We start from the raw sequence: 9,684 nt of genomic DNA, 5'->3' as shown, positions 1-9,684 counted from the left end.
TCCCCCACTAATTCTACCCGGTTTGTGAGCAGCAGGTCAAGAAAAGCGCTCCCCCTAGTTGGCTCCCCTAGCACTTGCACCAGGAAATTGTCCCCTACGCTTTCCAAAAACTTCCTGGATTGTCTATGCACCGCTGTATTGCTCTCCCAGCAGATATCAGGAAAATTAAAGTCACCCATGAGAATCAGGGCATGCGATCTAGTAGCTTCCGTGAGTTGCCGGAAGAAAGCCTCATCCACCTCATCCCCCTGGGGATGTGCAACTTTGTGCATGTGGGCAGGGTCCTGGTTTCAAGAATTTTCTAAACCATAGCTGCATGGCACCAAGGCACCCTGAAGTTATAGGGGAGATGGTGATGGAAGTCCTTACCAGTATGGGTGGTCCCCAAAACATCACAGTGCCAAAGTCTGGGCTGGAGGAAGGCACCTCCCTCTGCTTGTGATCCATGCATTGGGAGAGGAAGATTAGGCATTCAATGCCAAAGTTGTGTGTGAGACCTAAAACAAATGGTTGGGGAGGGGGAGGTGCCAGAAAGAGGTGGGGTTGGGGTTTGGGGGAGGGGGTGGAATGGGGGCTGGAAGGGTGTGGAGCAGGGGCAGGGCAGGAGTGGGAAGAGGGGCTTGGGGGGAAGGAGTGGAGTGGGAGCAGGGGCCTGGGCTGGAGAAGGAGGATTGTCCCGGGCCCTGCACCCCCCTAGGGACAGCCCTGCCTATTGAAGCTGTTCCACTTTAATTAAGCAACTGAATCATTAAATGTTAATGGAGCCCAGGAAAGTCACAATGACTCCATAATCTACAGGCTGGGGCTCTCACCTGAGAGATGATGGATATCTATTAAATTCCTTCTCCCCCTCGGGAGGAGAGGGGGCTTGAACTGGCAGTCTCCCACATTCTGGGTGAGTACCCTAGCCTCGGGGCAAAAGGTTATAAGAGAGGGCTATCCCGTCCTCCTGCCCCCGATCAGGGCTGCTCCCCCCCCCCCCAGCCATGGCTTGAGCCACCAAAAGCCTATGTCTCCCATTTGTGAATTGCTCTGGGGCTTCGGCGGGAGATGGGCACCTGGACACCTCTCAGGGAGCAGCAGAGCACATGCTGAGGCAGGATATAGGTGCCCGCTCTCTAGAATGAGGCTGCAGTGCCTATGCCCAGAGGAAAAGCATAGGCACCCAGTGAGTTTAGGTGCCCAAGGGGTTCAACAGCAGCTGAGTGGGAATTCGCAGTAGGTGGCCAAGACCTGGTTTTCAGCACCAAGCACTTTTCTGAATCCCACCTGCTATTCCCAGTCTGTATTTCCTCTAGTACATGCCAGCAGCTACCTCTTACTCCTTTACCTTCGGGTTAATCACCTGCTTTGCCACAACATGGACTAGTTCGTACACCATCTCTGCCCTGAGTTCATACAATCTGGACTATCCTCTGCTCAGGGAGGCCATGTTAGTTTCCTCCCTGGCAATCCTGAAAGAGGGTCTGTATAGCTCACCACAGCTTGGGCACAGTGAGTGAGGACTTTCTGGGATGCTTGCAGAACACCAATGGTCCATGCAGCATTTGAGGGAGACACAGCTCATCGCACTTCCTCGTGCAACGCTCCTGCTCACTGATGGAACTGAATTGCTCTTCTCCTGCCAGGCAAAAAAATAAAGCAGAATGAAGTGCAAGGCAGGAATACTGTAGGGAAGTCGCAGCTGTCCCTGTGTCTGGGAGAGAGGCTGCACCCCCTTGCTACCAGACCTCTGGAGGGGCACGGTTCAGGGAGGAATTAGCACCACCGCCTCCACTACTCAGTGGGGTAGAGCAGTTATTAACCTCAGAGCCGAGGCCCGCAGGTTACCAACAGTCAGGGGTCCTGGCTCTGGCAGAGTGCTGACAAACACAGGCCTCTTGGCCTAGACTGGGGTCTTGCCACCCCCAGGTGAGGTGGTAGGGGGAAAGATGACCCAGGCCCACCCAACTCCACCAGGTACCAGCCCAGGACCCTAATAGTGGCAGTGGTCCACCACTGGGTCAGCAGGGAATCCAGCCACAACATGCTAGTCAGCGGTCAGTCAGCAACACAGCTAAACTATATTCAGCTTCCCTGAGCCACTTCCTACACTCCCAAGCAAGGGTAGTGTTGCCAGGCGTCCGGTTTTTAACTGGAACGCCCAGTTGAAAAGGGACCCTGGCGGCTCTAGTCAGCACGCTGACTGGGCTGTTAAAAGTCTGGTGGGTGGCACAAAGAGGCTAAGGCAGACTCCCTGCCTGCCCTGGCTCCACACAGCTCCTGTAAGTGGCTGGTATTTCCCTCCGGCTCCTAGGCAGAGAGGTGCAGCCAGGGAAGCTCCATGCACTGCCTCTGCCCCCAGTGCCACCTCCGCAGTTCTCATTGGCTGCGGTTCCTGGCCAATAGGAGCTGCAGGGGCAGTGCACACACTGCACAGAGCCACCTGACCATGCCTCTGCCTAGGGGCCTCACATGCTGGCCACTTCCAGGAGCAGCATGGAGCCAGGGCAGGCAGGGAGCCTACCTTAGCCCCTCGGTGCTGCTGACCAGGAGTCACCGGAGGTAAGCACTCCCTTGAGCCTGCACCCCAACCCCCCTGCCCCAGATCAGAATCCCCTCCCACATCCACACCCCAATCCCTTGCCCCAGGTCAGAACCCTCTCCCATATCCAAACTCCCTCCCAGTGCCCACACCCCCTCCCACACTCCAAACCCCTTGGTCCTAGCCACAGGCCCTCTCCTGCACCCCAAATCCATCATCCCCAGAGCACATACCCACAGTCAAAGCCCTCACCCCTTCCTGCACACCAACCCCGGGCAAGTGAGCAAGGGCAGGGGAGAGCAAGCAACAGAGAAAGGTGGGCTGAAGTGGGGCAGGGAGCAGTAAGGCCTTAAAGAGGGGGCAAGTAAAGGGTGTTCAGTTTTGTGCAATTAGAAAGGTAGCAACCCTATTCAAGGGGGTACCTGGGTCCCAGAATCATCATTCATCTCACCAAGGTAAACTGCTAAAGGCAGCCCCAACAGTGCCTCAGCTTCTCTGGCAACCAGCAATCCCTCCAGGTCTTAGGCACTGTAGTGGCCCTGTCTGATCCAAGCTGCAGCAGGAGGAAAAAGATATCCTACTCCTTCCCCCCAAGGGGGCTGAAGGGCCTGGCCCACCTTTTATATTTCTGGTTCTTGGCCCGCCCCTTTGCTTCCAGTGGGACGGGCATGGGTGCCCTGGCTCTGCCCACCAGGGGCCGGTCCGGCTGTCCCTCTGTCCATCCGGGAGGGAGGCCATGCCCCTCGCTACGGGTACTAATCTATTAGGCTACTATGGAAAGGTCAGATCACAAACTGTTAGCTAGTTATGCATTTAGAACCCTTCTGACTCTTGTGGGCCATCTCTGTGCCAGAGTCGCTTTGGTTTAGTGGTCTGAGACTGGAGTGAGGCACTTTCCCTAGAAGTTTACCTGTGGGTGGGTTTGGCCAGTATGAGTAGTACTGATTCTCTAAGGCCTGATGAAGCTATTTGTTCCCTCACTTATAGACTGCACCTGGGAGGCCCAGGTCTCTGCCCTGATAGGGAGTGGGGCTATAAAAATAAGTCCTGGGGCCTAGCTTGGGGAAACTTATACTACAGAAGGGAAGCTCAGAAATCTAGGCAGGGAAAACAACAGGAACTGAAAGAGGGAAAGCATTGTAAGCAGGGGGCCTCTGAGGAATCATAGAATCATAGAATCATAGAATATCAGGGTTGGAAGGGACCCCAGAAGGTCATCTAGTCCAACCCCCTGCTCAAAGCAGGACCAAGTCCCAGTTAAATCATCCCAGCCAGGGCTTTGTCAAGCCTGACCTTAAAAACCTCTAAGGAAGGAGATTCTACCACCTCCCTAGGTAACGCATTCCAGTGTTTCACCACCCTCTTAGTGAAAAAGTTTTTCCTAATATCCAATCTAAACCTCCCCCATTGCAACTTGAGACCATTACTCCTCGTTCTGTCATCTGCTACCATTGAGAACAGTCTAGAGCCATCCTCTTTGAAACCCCCTTTCAGGTAGTTGAAAGCAGCTATCAAATCCCCCCTCATTCTTCTCTTCTGCAGACTAATGAGTTTAAAGTTTAAACATAGGAGCTTAATCAGGGATAGAGGTGATAGACAAACCTTAGATTGAAAAACTGCAAGACCAGCATGGCTTTGAGAAATATAGGGTCTTAAAATCCACGTGACTCCTTTTACAATGCCTCTGTTCATTCTCTTGTTGGGCCTGTTTACAGGTCCAACCTGCTTTTTCCATGTGGGGAACCACTGGAGTTCCATTTGTTTTAAGCTATGTGTTGGACAAGAGCTATAGGGGAGCTTAGCCTAAGGGCTGCCCAAGCCCCACTCCCACCGCAATCTTGCAGCACGTTTTCAGGCACAAACCCTGGTAAAACCAAACATAGCTTTCTGGTGGGCAGGTTCTGCGGCAGTAGGCTCTTGAGAAATCTTATTTTCCCTTTGTATTTTTTGTTTTCCTTCCTCTCTTCTGCTGATCATACCCTTCTCCACCAGAAGTGGGATGTACTTTTGCTCATGGTGTTTCCTACATGTCTCCTTATATAGCCAGATGACCTAAACTTCAGGTGCTAGGTATGCAAAATGGTCAGAACAGGTACGGCCCACACCGTGGGGTTTTGGACACTCAAATAAAGGGTAATTTTTGTTTTGGTAGTGTTTCATAGGCACTCGTGAACTAATTGTCTAACATCACCGAACCTTTTTGAGTATTGCCAACTTCTTTCATCCAAAAATCATCAGCCAGAGCCCCAAAATTGTGAGATTGGCTTAAAACTCATGCGATGAAAAGTCCTTTTGGGTTCCTTTTATTTGTCTTCTGTTTTTTGAGCTTTTAAGGTGTGTTCATATCATGTTTTCAAGCTTTTGTCTGAAACATTCAGGGCTGGAAACTTTTTTTAAAAATGAAGTGGAGATTTTCTTCTAATCAGATGAACCTGAGAGCAGGGGCTTTGAGAGAAACATCAATTCTAATGAGATTGGTAACAATCCCATGTATTAATATTACTTACCTCCTAAAGTCTCAATTGAGCATCCCTTGGTTTAACTGGGACTATTCACACATTTAAATTCTTTGCTGGGTTGGGGCCATATAGTAACTTTTAGTCACTGCGGTCAAAGCCCTCCACAAACACTCTGCTCAAGCTTCTGAAAACTAGTTCACGCTGGGCATGTGTAGCGGCTTAAAATAAATATTAGTACAATCACAAGCAGCCTAGCATCACATCATCTTGTGTCCATAGTTACTCCAACACTACTAACTTGTTGTTAAAACTTCCACACTGCCCTGACTTTGTGTGAGTCATATCTCTTTCCCATCCCTTTCCCTCTGGAATCATGTTTCTCTTTTGTTCCTGCCAGCTTGAGCTCCTTTCTCCCTGAGCTCCCTGGTTAGAGCAGAGAACTTGTCTTCTGGTAGTTAGCTGATCTCTCCTGTAACCTATGCTTTAAGGATGGGGTATTGAAGTGCAGGGATCTTCTCCCCAGACAGCCTCTTTTTGCCATGGAATGTCTTCCACACTAATCATATCCTTCTGTAAGGTGGGTCCCTAGGGAGCTGCCTGTCCAGCCTGTGCCTAAAGCCATCACTAAAATGACTTATGTTCACTCTCCTGCTTTGCTAGAAGACCCATTTTATAGCACTACATTTAATTTGTTTTGTTTCCTTCTGTCACTGAAATGAAAGTTTTTTCATCGGATTTAGGTCCCCAGATATGTTCCCTTAAACCTTTTTCCTCCTCGCTTCTCACATGCACACGTACTTTCTTCCTCCCAGGGTTTCTATTCAGAGCTGGAGAGGCACCCCTCCTTTCTGCAGGAACACCCAGAACTGGTTTAGATATCATGTACAGTATAAATATGCACAGTATGAATGGATATGAAGATTAAGGAACCCATTTTAAAAATCATACACAGCAGAGAAAAATTATTAAAATATTGACATGATTTTTCAGTCCCAGAGGTCATTCACTAGCTACACCCAGAAAGCTGATCTGATTTTTTACTTTCATTTTGAACTGTATGGAGTAGGGAAAAAATACATTCTTTGTGTCCTTCAAGAGGCCTATTATCAGATCATTAAGTAATCCAAACTCATTGCTTTGGTTTAAATAATCACATAGCCAGATGAATTCACTGTAGGTAGGCCATCTTACTTCATGTAACCTTGGCTTTGCACTATTACAATATAAAATCCAAATGTTACATATTATATTAGGATCAGTAAATCAACCGCCATTGTCTAAAAAATATATATTAATTTTTATCTCAGAAATCCTTCTATACATGGCTACACTACTGTAACACCTTGATGTATCAAAGCATAGAACATATCAGTCGAACCTGTCTCATGCTCATCTGTTTTTATCTTGCTTTCAGTAAATGTTTAAATCTTCTCTCTATATAGCCTCCAGCTTTTTGCCTCAGAGAGCGGATCTTGCCAGGCAATCTCAAAACCAGATGTTGGTTGTTTATTTGGTATAGAGGCAAGACCGTTAGTCATTGGAGAAGGGAATAGTGCAGCTGACACCAAATGGCCAAAACACCAGGGATGTAGGAGTCAAGAGGGAGCAGCAATGCTGATCCCTAAAAAGGTGTCAGTGCAGTTCCAATAGAACATCAGGTTCGCTAGTCTCTATTACAAGACTTCTAATGCTATGGAATAACGTTGTGTATGTGTGTGTGTGCCTAGATTCTGGAGAACAAGATGGCTGCGACGGAATGTGGGTAGGGTAGGGGCCAAATCTTGGGAAATGGTGCACACAGTCCACGTAACATGAGCAGAGCACTCTCACAAATGTGCTCAAAGGCATAGTGGAGGGATTCAGTCCTCCACGGCCCATAGCTAGTGTGCAGCTGAACCACAGCCATTCTGTTTTGCAGGAAGGCTAGTGAATGCAGCCTGATGATTTCTCCTTATGTGGCACCCACTGGCTAGGCCCCCAAAAGGCCCACTGTATCTGCTGTCTATGTTCCACTGCAGAGAACCACCACAGCATGTCCACTGCATTTTGACAGGTTTCAGAGTAGCAGCCGTGTTAGTCTCTAAGGTGCCACAAGTACTCCTTTTCTTTTTGCGAATACAGACTAACAAATTTATTTGAGCATAAGCTTTCGTGAGCTACAGCTCACTTCATCGGGTGCATTTGGTGGAAAATACAGAGGGGAGATTGATATACACACACAGAGAACATGAAACAATGGATTTTATCATACACACTGTAAGGAGAGTGATCACTTAAGATGAGCCATCACCAGCAGCGGGGGGGGGGGGCGGCTGTTGAAGGATAGCCACCCCTCAGGTCTGTAATCGAGTGACCGGAGAGACTGAAGTGTTCTCCAACTGGTTTTTGAATGTTATAATCCTTGACGTCTGATTTGTGTCCATTTATTCTTTTATGTACAGACTGTCCAGTTTGACCAATGTACATGGCAGAGGGGCATTGCTGGCACATGATGGCCTATATCACATTGGTAGATGCGCAGGTGAATGAGCCTCTGATAATGTGGCTGATGTGATTAGGCCCTATGATGCTGTCCCCTGAATAGATATGTGGACAGAGTTGGCCACGGGCTTTGTTGCAAGGATAGGTTCCTGGGTTAGTGGTTCTGTTGTGTGGTTGCTGATGAGTATTTGCTTCAGGTTGGGGGGCTGTCTGTAAGCAAGGACTGGCCTGTCTCCCAAGATCTGAGAGTGATGGGTCGTCCTTCAGGATATGTTGTAGATCCCTGATGATGCGTTGGAGAGGTTTTAGTTGGGGGCTGAAGGTGATGGCTAGTGGCGTTCTGTTATTTTCTTTGTTGGGCCTGTCCTGTAATAGGTGACTTCTGGGTACTCTTCTGGCTCTGTCAATCTGTTTCTTCACTTCAGCAGGTGGGTATTGTAGTTGTAGGAATGCATGATAGAGATCTTGTAGGTGTTTGTCTCTGTCTGAGAGGTTGGAGCAAATGGGGTTATATCGTAGAGCTTGGCTGTAGACAATGGATCGTGTGGTATGATCTGGATGAAAGCTAGAGGCATGTAGGTAGGAATAGCGGTCAGTAGGTTTCCGATATAGGGTGGTGTTTATGTGACCATCGCTTATTAGCATCGTAGTGTCCAGGAAGTGGACTGAGTTTTGAGCCTCCTATGACTTTGCAAGTCTCACAGGATTTTGCTCTTACACAGTTTGTCCCTACATGAGATGATTTCTCTCTTAGTTCCATTACGTATAATTGTGTTCTAATAGCCCCAAGTACTGTAATAATGCTGCTGGAGTGTCACACAGTTCATATATATTTTTATTTGAATAAACGCAGACTCTTATCTAATATGAAGTAAAAATTTTATCTTGTCTGTATAAGTAAAAGAGCCTTTTGCATACCCTGCTTTTGGAGTAACTCAGACTACATTGACAACACAATCTCCAGTCCAGTTAAATGTAATGTCAAAAGAAACAATTGCAATTGACAGAGTTCGTGCGAGTTGGCTGCAGAGGGACCCATCCCTTCTGAATAAGTCAGAACTGCAATAAGTAAACAGACTGGTTGTGCCAACTGCGGTTTAGCAGGAGTGTCCCTGCTAGCTCTCCATTGTTGCTATTGCAGCATTATGTCACTGAATGGAATCTTTTCTTACCAAAATATATGTGAAAGGTCTTCTTTCCCCAGGAAGAAGATGCATGTGAAAAGCAAAAAGAGCAACAGTTTGTTTTTTATTGTCTAAATAATGAGACATTGGAAACCAGGCACTGCAGCCCATGGTTTCACGTCCCATGATTGTCTGCTGAAAGACCACATGCAATTTTGGCGCTCAGTCTTTAATGGTGTGCTCCATGGGCTAAATTCACTCCGGCGTAAGTGAGAGCTGCTCCATAGAGATCAGACTTTATACCCTATCTGCAGGGAACTCTGAGTGACTGTTCCATACAGTCAAAAATATGATTAACACTTCCCACAGCAGGTATCTAAGTACTCTGGTCTAATCTTTGAAGATACCTGCAAGAAATCACTCATCTCAGAGGGAACACTGTGCCAAACTGATCTCTGGTACAATTCCCCTGAAGTCACATGGATGCTATGGATTCATTTGGCCCATTCTATTTCTTTAGCAATGAGAAGATGTTTGCAAATTATAGTTCTAGTATGAGAGCATGGAGACACTACCCTAGTCACCTAAAATTTCTCTTGCTAATATAATATTTTCTGTTGCAAAACTGGACTGATTTGTTATGATAATTCCAATCACAGATTGTTTTCCTGTATTCAGTCAACTCTTTCATGGCTATATCTCACCACATTCCCCCGACTGTGTGTGCACATCTTTTCTGTGCACTTTCCATGAATATTCTAGTGAATTAATTTACTAGCGAGAATGGTTGCCAAAACAGCAAATGTTAAGCAACTATTGCAGAATATTTGTGGAGAGTGAATTTTGAATTTGTAATTATAATAATTTGTATGTGGAATCTGATTCTAAAGGTTATACTCATCCAGTTAGAATAGAAATATACCCTGTGGTCAATTTCCAAAACAACTGGAATTATAAATAGGGAATATTTGCACCAAGGAAGAAAGAAACTTCCCCTGTGGAGAGAGTATCCCATAACTGACAATTATGCCATTTCTTGCGCCTTCCTCTGGTGCTAGCCACTGTTGGAGACAGGACAAAGGAGTAGATTGACCAT

General features: G+C 47.2%; 1 long non-coding RNA gene across 1 annotated transcript; it reads left to right on the top strand.

Moving 5' to 3' along the window:
* The first annotated feature begins 5,440 nt into the window (after positions 1–5,440).
* LOC122456026 lies at positions 5,441–9,235 on the top strand. The gene is made up of 3 exons (XR_006274634.1): positions 5,441–5,560; positions 6,503–6,641; positions 8,669–9,235. It is a non-coding gene; the product is annotated as an uncharacterized LOC122456026 (long non-coding RNA).
* The last annotated feature ends 449 nt before the right edge of the window (positions 9,236–9,684 follow it).

This window comes from Dermochelys coriacea, chromosome 10 (genome assembly GCF_009764565.3).
Source record: "Dermochelys coriacea isolate rDerCor1 chromosome 10, rDerCor1.pri.v4, whole genome shotgun sequence".
Taxonomy (NCBI): Eukaryota; Metazoa; Chordata; order Testudines; family Dermochelyidae; genus Dermochelys; species Dermochelys coriacea.
This window is presented reverse-complemented; position numbering and strand designations above follow the sequence as displayed.